This window comes from Anas acuta, chromosome 3 (genome assembly GCF_963932015.1).
Source record: "Anas acuta chromosome 3, bAnaAcu1.1, whole genome shotgun sequence".
Lineage (NCBI taxonomy): Eukaryota > Metazoa > Chordata > Aves > Anseriformes > Anatidae > Anas > Anas acuta.
In genome coordinates, this window is record NC_088981.1 from 11267346 (window position 1) to 11279946 (window position 12601).

Sequence of the window (12601 nt, forward strand, 5' to 3'; positions counted from 1 at the left end):
TACAGCTGACTGGGTCTCCAGTTTTGTATGTCTGTTGAAACAACAGCACCAGCAAGTTCGCTGCTGCTGATCCTCGCTGTCACACAGGAGGAGCCTGCTGGGGCAGCGAGCGGTGGCGTGGGCTCTTTTGGCAATTCCCAACGAGATCTGAACTTTTGATCTTCTGACCTCTGAAAGGGGGCCATTTTTAAATTCACAGCAAATACTCCACACCTATTATCCATGGGCAGATGTGACAGTGACACAGATGAGCCGCTGCCTTCCTAGGCAGTAATTATCGTGCTCCTCTCATTGTGCAGGTGGCACACAACATGAGAAGATGCACCCTCAGGAAATGTTAGCCACGCAGGATGGGTCATAGTCCATCAGCAGTAACCAAGACTCCCTCTGTGGAGTGCAGGTAGGCCAAAACAGAAACAAGGCAAAGAGCAAAGCAGTTAATTATTCAAACTGTCTCAAACACCTCTATTAATACACAGCACGTCAGGGAAGAAATGGGTACTGATTATAGCAAAGTCATTTGCTTCCTGTAGTGTTTGGCATTCCTTAATATGTATTGATGTTTTTGAATTCTGTCCTCAATTTCAGCATCAAAGAGTAAATAGTCTAAATATTGCCAGATTTGGTCATTTGAACATTATCCTGTTTAACCTGCCCAACTCCCTTTCTTAGTCAGATAATGTTTTGTTTTCAGATGCTGCATCAGCAAAGGTCCATAGAAAAAATGGTGCTTGCTGTAGAGTCACATCAGCCTCAGCAGGACCTGCATGGAGCCAGCTGTGGGCTAGCAGTGATCGCCAGGATTGCATGACCACGAGTGACACATGGGCTCTGGACAGAGAGACCTGAACAGCAAGCAAATGCTGTCCTGATATGCCACGAGTGAGAGAAGCTCAGCATCCAGTGAATGTCATTGCAGTGGAGACCTGGCAGAAGTTGTCATACCTTGAAGGTGATATCTTCCCATGGCAGGCTCAGGTAAATGACCAGGACACAAGTCTTCAGACACGTCTAGTAGTTCTGAATGCTGTAATGTTTTGAAATTAATTTGCCAGATGTGGTGAACCACAGAAGGCTGAAATAACCTTTCTTCTGTATTTCCTTAAACTTGGTACAGGCCTTCTTTCTTTGTCTCCTTGAATTTTCCCAAGAGATCCAGCCTGGCCACACTGGCTTTGTGCTAACTGATGCCTAGAAAAATATAGAAGCACTAAGTAAGTATTAAGCTTTTCTTATTTCTACATCAAAGATATTTTCAAGTCAGTTATAAGTCTCTGTTCCATTTGCCCTGCCTTATATTTCCAAGAGAATTCTACACCAAGTAAAACATTGATTTATTTAAAATACAGCTAATGAGCTTTCTTTGTCCTCCCTCTCATGGTGGAAAATCCCACCTGATCCCTAATTAACAAATTGATTTATTAAAAGTATAGCTAATGACCTGCTTTTGTCCTTTCCTCTGAGCTGCAGAATCCCACCTGATCCCAAATTGATCTGACCACATGGGCAAAGCACTGCCCACGTCTGGTGGCCTTCCTTCCTCATGCAGGCTAGGCAGCCAAGAAGCACCAGCCAGAACAAGGGGAGCAGAGCAGCACTTGCATGCCAGGGCTGGTTCACCTTGGGCTCAAACTCTTGTAAACAGTTTGTGGCAAGCCTAGCAGAGTTTGGAAGTGTGTGTGGGCATAACAAGAGCTCACAAATACCACACATCAACAAGATCTGACCTTGGACTTGAACTGATATGGATATATCTGCAGGCAACACAAGGCCATTACATCTCGGTACGTAAACACTGAGGTATCCTTGGCCCTCTTCCCTGTGGTGTTCTGCAGAAACAAGCAGTGGGTCATTCACTATAGACAATGCCTCCAGAGACAGGAACTGAAAAATAATAGGCTGTTTTAGACGATGCAAGACAGAAAGACGTTGTTTCTGGCAATAAAGACAAGTGGTCACAGGTTATGTGAATTTCAGGCATTAAAAGGAATGGCAAAGAAATACCGCAGATTGGTGTGCCAGCCAGATGATCTCCTTGTAGCATGGTACAAGCAGCAGGGCCCCATCCCATGCTGATAGCTGCAGCATCTGTCTCCTTTTTCTTTTGACCTGGCCTTTCAGCCTTACCTTTTCTATGGGCAAGAAAAAAAATAAAATCAGGTTAAATTGAAATATAAAAAAAGGTATGTCAGGTACTACTTGTCCCTTCTGTTCACAAACCTTATCCTTGAGACTGACAAGAACCCCATGTGAACACTGGTAACTCAATGAGCTCTTGAAGCTCTTTCTGACTAGCCTCCCTCACCAGCATTATGCGCAGCAGCCATGTTCCAAAGGGACCTGAACAAGACCCAGAGCCTCTGTAAGGGAAATACTTGAAGCAGTGTCTGAGATAAAAGATCTGAGGTGTCAGCCAGCCTTACAAGAGGGCTCTCAAATTTCAGGATATGGGTCTGTGTCAAAGTTCATGGTGCTCTAGCATTCCTTGACAAGTGCTGGTGTTATCTCTGTAGTCTGGGAGACTACATCTTTTTGTCTTTTTGTCTCCCAGTCCCTGACTCAGGTGTCCAGAACAGCACTGTAGTAAGTCTGGCTCCATCACTGCATTGAGACCTTCACTTCATTTGGCCAGTGTCTCTTCTCAGTATCCTAATAGTGAGGTCTCTTAGTTAATGCTATCCACCTTCTAATATCTCCCTTCCAGTCTCCTAGACCTTCACAGGTTTATTTCTTCAACATCTGTTGCTGTATTGCAGTTAGCAGTTGTGTCTGTTCCCCCACACATTAGGAAAAATGCCACAGTCTAAATATAATTAATGACAGTGGAAAAAAAAAAAAAGTGAAACAACCTATTTTTATCTACTTTGTCGCATAGCTTAGCACAGTTTGGAGCAGGTAAGGAACTTCATTTTATTTGCAAGCATGCATAACAGTAACAAAAGCCACTGCTTGTTCTATCATATTTATTTTTTGCTACCCCTGCTCCAAAAACAATCTGCACACATCATAGATCAGATAAGAGAGGAAAATGCATTTCCCATTTCATAGGGGAATTTAGGCACTTGAATTCCCCACACATTTGGCATAATGTCTTGTGCCATTAGGACCTAGCTTTCATCTGCCTGTTTGCCATCATATATCCTGCAAGGTTCCCAGCTAGCTCTTTTGGCAGGTAGCTTTTTCATTGGAAAAAAAATGGTGAAATGAAGAGCTGCCTTTGTATGTAATAACCCACGGTTAGTCAACACGAGACCTGGGAGCCCCGGATCTGCGGCTTCCTTGCCTCGGGGTTTAAATCCATATCTTGTGCCGGGTTGTGGGCTAGGCTAGGATGGGTGTTTTTCCCAGCTCCGTCATGAGCTGTGCCACTGTGCTGAAGAGGTGAGTAGAGCCAAAAAGGAAAATTAATCATGGGTGATGAGGGATGCTGTCTGGGAAAGGAGGCACTGGCGACACTTTGTTTTGGTTTCTTCTCTCAGACTGTTTACATATTTTGTCTGAGGATGATTATGCTTTAAATTCATAATCATTTTCTGGAGAAGGAACTAGAGGCAGCTAGAGTCATTCCTGGATTCCCTTCCTCTCTCCTTGAAACCTTATAAAGATGATCCCAGGTGCCACCACCAGACACTGCTTGTATGTAGGCAAGGAGCCTCTCAGGTGCTTGAATTTTCACCCCAACCTCTTTTACTGCATGTGAAACACTCATCTGTTATTACAATTAACAAGGAATAAGCTACAGTTAATTTAAAAAGTCACCAAAAGCATGAAAGAAACTGTCCCTATGAAAATTTGTTTCGGCAGTTGCTCTCCTCTTCCCTTAACTTCCATCACCCTATTCATCTCACAGAAATGAATTACACAGAAAATGTCAAAGGAAAAACATGACTGCCAAGCCAGTCACTCCAGGTATTATCTTATTAATCTTAATTGATGTTTCCTTGTTTGTCTCTTTTATTCTTCCTCGCTGCAGTTTTGCATAGCTCTTTTTCTAAATTCCAGGTGGTAAGCCCAAGAAAAAGGCACTATTTATTATCTGACGAACCACATCTTAGTAGAAGATTGCCTTGGGCATAGTTAATACTGTATCAATGAGAAATTGTCCAAAAGAACATATAAATAATTACCAGTAGCTTTAAGGTAATGAAATATTGAATTTCTTCTTAATTTTGTTTCTAGCAGCTTAGTTCCAAGAATACAGTGTCTTTATCAGACAAACAACTCTACTCAGTCGTACTGACTTTTTTTCTCAGCAATGGTCAGTATCTGATGCTTTACAGGGGAGTACATCCCTGCCATACTGGCAGCATCTATCTAGATGATATTGCAAATCTCAGCAGTGGCAAGAGACATCTTTCTCTACATGGCAGTGGATTACAACGGAATGATGTTTCTTCCTCTCTTTTTGCTTAGCTCTAAAACTAGATGACACTGAGACAAACTTTTCTACCTGAGAAATTGCTTCTTACAAAAACTGGTTTCAACATATTTTCTGTTTTTTGTTGTTTTTTTTTTTTTTAATTATTATTATTATTATATTTTATAAAAAGTCTTCAGTCAGAATTTGCTTTAGTTATAAATCAGACCTTAGTACTCGTGGACCAAACCTCTACGCAGATTTTCACAGGAGATCGAAATTTTCACATATTCAATAAAGTACATGTTTCAGTTTTTGTTGTTGGTCCAGCCTCCCAGAAATCAGACAAAGAAAAGCGTTTTTCAATGAGTTTATTTGGTCCCAACAATAATCCAACAATACTGTAGAAAATACCCAGTTACAGTCCCAGCCCTCAGTGCTTACTCGTTGAGAGACAGATACACTTCAATTCCAGAGACTCAAATTGCTCAAAAGCCTGGAGACATTTGGAAGAGGGAGTTAACCTATGCTGAACAAATCCTTTATGTTACCACATCAGCAGTGATGAAAGCATGTAGGCAAAGCTGCACTTAGAGAATTATTATGCTATAGAGGTTACCTTTTTTGGATCCACTGTTTGCTTTGTTTAAGCAGGCAGCATATTATTCTTGTCTTTGGAGGATCCAAAAAGAAAGGCTCTTTGTTTCACTGTTAACACTTTCTTTGAGCTCAGTGAAAATTTTTTGGAGAATTAAGGATGTTCTCCTGTGTAATCATTTAACATTGTTCAAAACGGCTGCACCTGAGTGCCATAGGTAAGAACAAGTTTCATATACTTACTGGAAACAGGGACAAGGGAATGCCATTTACACTGGTAAAGGAAGCAATTTGTTCATCTTCAAAGCTTGCAGAAATGCTTGCCTCATTTATATAAATTGACCATATTTAGAAGCAGGAATATCAAAGCTGAAAATACTACCTTTAGGAAACAAACCACAGAGTCTAGGTGGTAACAGTTTACTTGGATGGTTAACCTTTGTGATCTCTGTTCAAGGCTTGCCTTCAATGTCAACTTTCTCTTTCATGTATTTCTTCTCCTGCACGGGTATTGGCATGAGCTCTGTGTCTGTGGTATCTGAATGCTTGACAGTATTTTCAGGAAGTATTCTCATGTACCAGGTGAAGAAACAGACCACAGCACTGTGGAAATTTTGCCCATGGTCAGTCAGGAATTCAGTGGTTCCACCATGAATTCATCTCTTTAGTGCACTTTCTAGCAAAATACCCTTCTGTAATGTCGAGGTAATAGAAGAGAGAAATCTCTGCTCTCACATGATAAAGAGATGTCAGGGAATTGTAGAAAAACAGTAAATATGCATGCAGAATCCTTTATTTTCTGTGCTCAGATCCATCAGGAATGTAGACACACAAAACATCTTTATGTTACTCCTTTGGAACAATGGTTGTTTTGTAGGTGAAACTATTTTTCTTCCCCCTGATGTTAGTAAAATAGTTCAAGATCCTCAGATACAAAGTATGTTCAGTCAAAGTATAATGAATAAGCTTCTCTCACACAAATGATGTTAGTTTTGATTAAGTTAACTGAACAAACTGTTCTGTAATCATCAATATACTATACATGTATAGGGGCATATCCCAATTTGTTTCTAATGCTACATTTTGTTTTTCCATTTTGGATTTCTTTGGAAAACCAAATGAATGTAAGGTAATAATTACCAAGTCAAGGCCTTCCTTGTGGCATCTTCTCTAAGGAACCAATAAATCTACTTGGCCCTCTTGCAAACTGTTCAGCTTTGTGAGATAAAATTCTGGACCTCCTCATTCAAGAACCTTGATTTTGGCCCTCCAACTTAATAAGCAAAGAAACCTTTTTCCTTGGTAAGCTTTTAAAAATGAAACCCAAAGAGTTAAGTGATGTGTTTCATGGGAAAGTAAAGACTTGTTTTAACAGGATATGTTAGCAACCAGCCTCGTCATTTGCTCCAGAGTGAGCAAATCACATCTCTCTCCAGGGAGTTACAGGGACATTTCCTGGTGGTAGATGTGCTCTGACATTGCTTACCGGCAAAAATTAAAGTGTGCCAGCATCTGGCAAAAGGCTGCTCTGGTACACGTACACTTGAGGGGTATCAAAAAGCAAGCACAGAAACTTGTGCTTTCTATCAGCAGGAAAAGACATTTCTTTGTAATCAGAGGGTAGAAACCAGTTCCATTATATTCTCTTCTCATGTTTTAAGCAGATCTTTGACAAAGGAGAGAATTTGCCTCAGAGCAGTTAAAACAAAACCAAAAACCCAAGAGGTCTACTCCACAGGCATTTTCCTGGCATTCTCTGACATGCAGATGACTGATAATATCACCATAACAGCTGTTATCTCAAATGTCTGCCTCCAGGCAAATTAAAATAAAGAAAAGCCAAAATACTTGAAGAGATGAATACAGAAGGCATTTGCCAGTCTTTTACTGGCCTTGGATTGCTTGCTGTCAAAGTTAAAATGAAGCTTGTGTGCTTTATAAGAAAATTATAGGGCTGTCATTCATACAGCTTATATATGTAGAGTGATGAAGAACAACTCCATTGCCAGGACTGAAGGCAAAAGGGTTGTTGTTTTAACCAGAATCCAAAGCATCCTTTCTCAAGGACTTGCCTCAGCCTTGCAGCCAGGGAGCAACAAGAGCAGAGCTGCACCCAGAGGGGGGCTGAGATGGGACCTGAGGGGGACCCCGCAGCAGTTCCAAACACAGCAAGCAGATAAAATAGGTCTGGGGTCCTCCAAGGGAGTCCAGCCAGGACCAGCAGGAGATGGGGCTGAGGAAAATGTGGATGTGAGTTGAGGTAGACTCCAGCCACCATCTCTGGCTTCTTGAACATGCTCCTTTGATGCAGAGCTTCTTATATGGGAGATGCTACTTGCAGATTCCTCCCAGCCAGCTCCCATGGTGGTATGCTGGCTATGTAGTGGGAGACACATAGCTAGGTGGTGTAGGTTATAGTGCCAAAATATATGTGCCTAAGCACTGCAAGTGTCACTGAGTTGATGGATGCGTGTAGTTTACATGCTGGATAACTTGGAGGGCAGGTAGAAAAGCTTGAGTCTGCACACATCTATGCTAGTAGGGGATGATAACTTTTTCTGGTGCTCTGGGGAAAAAGTGATTCATCTGACAGAGAACAGTAATTCTGAGCTGATCTGCCAGCTCAGGAAAGGTTTTCCACTCAGTAATTAGTTATCATCAAGCCTGCACCTGTTTGTTTGCTCCAGATACAGATCCTCGGAGTGTCCGGCCTGTGAAATGTGAAAAGCAGCATTCAAAAAAAGCTTACTGGACCAGACTGAAGGCAAAGCCACTGAGTGCTCGTGTCAGAGCTGTCAGGGAATTAAAGTGACTAATGATAGATAACTGAGCTGTTAGAGGTGGGGTGAGAGATTAAGGGCTATTGCTTTCAGTGTCCTATGAATATGCTGACCTCCACAAAAGAAAACCCACAAGTCTGTAGGAGGTTCCCATTCTGGACCATACCATATCTCGGTAAAACTCTGCCTTTATAAAAAATACATCCCCACTGGATTGTTATCCATTTAAATTGTGTCCACATGTAACAAGCCTGGCTTTTGCATACTTTTGACAACTCTGGGAGTAGAATTACCACAGAAATCTGCAATATTTTAGTGGATACTACTAACCGTAAAGTTTATATTGAAAATTCATCTGTCTTCTGATTTGAATGCAGTTGGCTAAGGCAGACCAAGAAAGCCACATGGGCCCCAGGAAGAGAAGTACCAGGGGAAGGGGAAGAGAAGGTCATCTTGGTTTTGTTGGAGAGGAAGAATGAAAGCTTTACAGGTGTTGAGGGAATAGGAACATCACAATTTCAATGATGTCAACTAACTGTCTGTATCTGGGATGTTTACTTTTATATTAAAATCTTTAGCAGTAGAGAGTACTAACCATAGGCGAAAAGATATCTGGAAGAGGCTATGAATTGACAAGACAGACTACATTCAAGAAGCAGCAGTATAGATAAGACAGTAGCGAGGAAATTAGTAAATCCTGCTTCTGCTCATGGTTTGGAAAATGTCACTTTACTTCTTTCTCTCTCAAGCCTTTAGCATCTGTTTTACATTTGTAGCAAATATTCCCACTAAAGGTGCCATCATCCCTGCTTACTGTGCCTGGGTTCAGCGGCAGAGCAGGGCCGAGCCTCATCCCATTGCCCCACTGAGGGAACTGGGCAGGACGGGGGGCAACTGGGGACAGCCCCAACAGTGGTCACCTCCATAGGGATGGGGACAGGATGAGGTGGAGCTGGAGAACTCGAGCAAATGCCCACAGAAGGTTGAATGTAGCCTTGCAATGTGCCAAAATTGAAATGTGTTTTGTGTCACCAAAGCCTTTTCAAGACCTGAAGGGGACCCACATGGTGTGAGATGGCAGACGGAGACCTGCCCTGGGATTGCCTCAGCTCAATCCTTCCTATGGCTGGTCCCTTGGGTCTCACTAGGAAGGAGCACTTCAGTGAAAGACACTTCCAGGAAAGACATTTTTCAAAGCAAAAGTCATTTCTCTGCTCCAAGAGTTAAAATTCTTCATTGTAATTCCTGGAAAGTGCTCCAGTCTAAAAAATCCTGGCGGTACTTATGGGGGTAAGAAAACAACCATGGTAGAGGTTGTGTAAAACAAATAATGAAGTTGGAAAAGTTTTAAATTCAGGAGTATGAAATTCTGGACATTACTGGCATTTTGTAAAAATGCTCTGACAGGGTTTCTTGCAAAAGTGTTTGTGAAACTTTGGGTAAACTTAGGCCATTTGACTCTTTTGGTTGGAAATAATACAAAACTCTGTGGTTCTTACTTTTCATCTGCCAAAATTAAGGAAACAATCGTGCTGCATTCCTTGTTAAGCGTTAGGAATTGCACTTTCCTAAGTAAGACTCTAGGAAGACTTAAGTACGAGGTGGAAGAAAATCTGCTTTCTCGTTTTTATGACTTTTGACATGTATACAGATTGTATATGCATCTCAGCTGTATTCTTGTGGTGACTTCTGGTAAATATTTGAACCGATGAGTCTGCAGCCTGAACAAATAGAGAATTTTAAAATTTACCTATATGAATGTTTTGGGAAGCACATACCATAGGTTTGCTCAAACTCTAGTTTTGCTGTTATTTTCAGTGGGAGCCTGATATATCCCTGGCATAATACTGGAAGTGATAACTAGTTGTGTATCTCAAAATTACAGTCAAGATGCTGTTCCAGCAAAGCAATTGGGATAATTAATTGTAGCAAATATAAAATTGTAACAGGGAGAATGAAAGAAAGCTTTATTCTCATCATCTTCTCTATTATTTTAGTACACAGCACCTGTACAAAGCTGTGGGGGCTTGTACAACTCATAATGTATTGATCCAAAAACATGTGCTGGCTGAAGAGAACATGGGTCCAGTGCAGTTTGTGTACCTGGGCCAGTTCACACTTTATTTTCTCCAAAATGAAGTGAGCAGTGCAAGAAAATAGAAGAAGTTGCCCCGAAAAGTTTGTTCTTTTCAGAAATAACAATATTCACTAATCAACAACAGTCAACTCCCTTTTCGCCTGCCCTTACCATCTCAGTGAGACTATAAATTGATCTTTGTAACATGGCCAGGAGATTAAAAATAATCCAGGCTCTCCCAGAACGCAGAGACACGTCGCTCGCTCCAGAATTGAGAGGTCCTCAGGGAAATGCTGCTTTCAAGTTAAACCAAGATAACTTTAGCGTGAGTGTCGTGCTGATGTTGACTGTGCTGTGTCCAGGAAGTGATTCGTCGGGAATCAGTTTCCTAAAGTTTCACAGATATTGCCAAAGATAGTTTTCAGAAAAGAACAGAAGCAGACTTAGCACTGAAGTCCTTTCTTTGCACTGCAGTATTCCCAGTAACTTGCTGAGTGAATGGGTAGAGGCTGTGTCAACTGCAGAAGCAGAAATCTTGTTTAATATTGTTTTTTCATGCCACAGTGTAACATTTCCACACTCTCCAAGGAGGGCCTGTAAATATCACATAACAGTTTATGTGCCAGAATATCAATACTGTGGCTGGGGATTTTCAGGTTTGACATTTACTTTTGTCTCTTCAGATAGGACAGATCGATGTGCATTGAGCAATTCACAGCTGCACCAAAACTCGCAGCCAAACACCAGGACTTCAGGATTCAAACAGCCCAAAAGAATTGACCTGCGGAGTCTCACAGCATCCACCCTCTTCCTCAGGTGAGCTTCATGGTGCAGCCTTGCTCACCAGCAAATGTGCACGTACTGACTACAAGTGGGCTGCCTTTGGCCCTGGAGACTTTGCACTGCCCTCTGGGGGTACCGTGACTCTGGCTTGGGCTATGCAGTGCATAAAGGTTTGTGCAAAGCTCTGAGGTCAGCTGTATCCTGGGGGAAGAGGGATGCCCAAGAAAGAGGCGACATGGTTGCAAAGACCCTCCTGAGTCATTCAAACCATCCTCATACTTCTGTCACAGCAGCTTTTGGGGTCTGCATAGCTTCCTTTGAACCCAGTTTCTGTCCACACCTAAGATCAGGAGGCAGTGAACACTGATCTTTTAATAAAATAAGCAAGAATTTGAAGCACTGAAGCACTACATAATGGTTAAAGACAAATAATTGATTTCATTACGAAAGTAAATTCTGCCTCTCCTCTGAAAATTTTTTCCAAAAATGTACATGCACAAATCCAACTAGTACAATCATCCGTTTACACTGCAAGGCTTTATACACTGTTTTCCTTCTTCCAGGTGACTTTCATAGCCCATTTGGGAAATAAATTACTGGGCAGTGCTGGAGTTAGCAAACCTACATACACTCATAAAAAGTTCAAACCAAAGTGTGATCATCAGGTGCCTACAGGTCAGTAATCACACTCTTAATTTTCAGAAATAATTGAGAAAAGATGGTATTATCTGGAGAAAAAAAATAAAAAAAAAAATAAATAAATAAATAAAAAAAAAGGTCCTTCCTTTTCCTCTCCAAATATCCCATTATAAGCTAGTAATAAGTATGAAAAGTAAGGATTTGTTATGGCTGAATGTTTGTTGAAGGCAATGGAAAGTCTCTACTTAATCCCAGGGCATTTTGGTGGGAGCCCTTCAAACCTTTCAGTTCAGAAAGGCACCTATGTCATAAGCACTTTATGAGGTCCCAGTTATACTGCCCCATTTTGGTGAACATGGGATCATCCTTGATGTTAATAATATGCTCAAGTACTTTACAGAATAAGGATGCACTGAGAGCCAAGTGTAAGCACACAGTCTGTGTCAAACAAGACCTTAATATTTAGCAGACCACACTGTTTGCCACACACAGATCTTTTGCCAGTTAAGCTATGGGTATTCTGATTTTTGGAAAAAGTGTCTTCCAGCATGTTTTTCAATAAATGATGCTGAAGAATGTATCCCTAGGCAGCATGATGAACACTTTGTAAAGCATGCTGTTGTAGAAAGCGCTACAGTTATGTTGTTCTCCCAGTTTATTCTCAGGGCTTGCTGCTGCTGTGCATGAGTCTCAACCTTACGAACAAAAAGGTTGCACTGGATCCAACTGTCGTGACAACAAAGGGAGGTGTAAAGCTGCAGTCTGCTCCTCACAGCTTTTCTTTTCTTTTTCTTTTTTTTCTTTCTTTCCAGTTGAAGAGTCTAAGCATGTTTCAGCGGTTCTGCGCTCCCAGCACACAAAACCATCTGCAGCAGCCCAAGTCAGAAACAGGCTCTCATAGGCTGGCTCTGGAACAGGCAGTTTCTCGCAGCAAGACCAGCCGCCCTTCCAGCAAATCACAGGTGTTCTCCACATGGCGTGAGCAGGTGAGAACGTGACTTTGCCAAAACATGATGAAGTTTGGTAGCTGAAATACAAAATCCAAGTTTGGCCTGAGATCTGAATCTGGCACTCAGCTTTATCCCCTGCTCCAAGCCAAATCAAACTGCAGCACGTCATGAAATCCAAACACCACTGTGCTCTGGGTCGCTTAAGATCTGGATCCAACTACAACCTCTGATGAGGAAGCTTCTCTCTATGCATGTAACAGTGGTGCTGGTGTACAATATATTCCCTCGTTAGGTGGTAGCACTCTGAGAGAAATTCAAGCAGCTGAAAATTTGTGCCTTAAACTCTATAGGGAAGGAGATAAAATGCTGAGAAGGCTTTGGGGTACAGTGAAGTTGCCATTCTGCGTAGCTTAGAAAA

At 41.7% G+C, this 12601-nt stretch overlaps 1 long non-coding RNA gene across 1 annotated transcript; it reads left to right on the forward strand.

The window, feature by feature from the left end:
* Positions 1-843: 843 nt before the first annotated feature.
* Positions 844-12215, forward strand: LOC137852954 (uncharacterized). The gene is made up of 5 exons (XR_011094090.1): positions 844-978; positions 1118-1214; positions 1471-1784; positions 10495-10627; positions 12046-12215. It is a non-coding gene; the product is annotated as an uncharacterized lncRNA (long non-coding RNA).
* Positions 12216-12601: the final 386 nt, after the last annotated feature.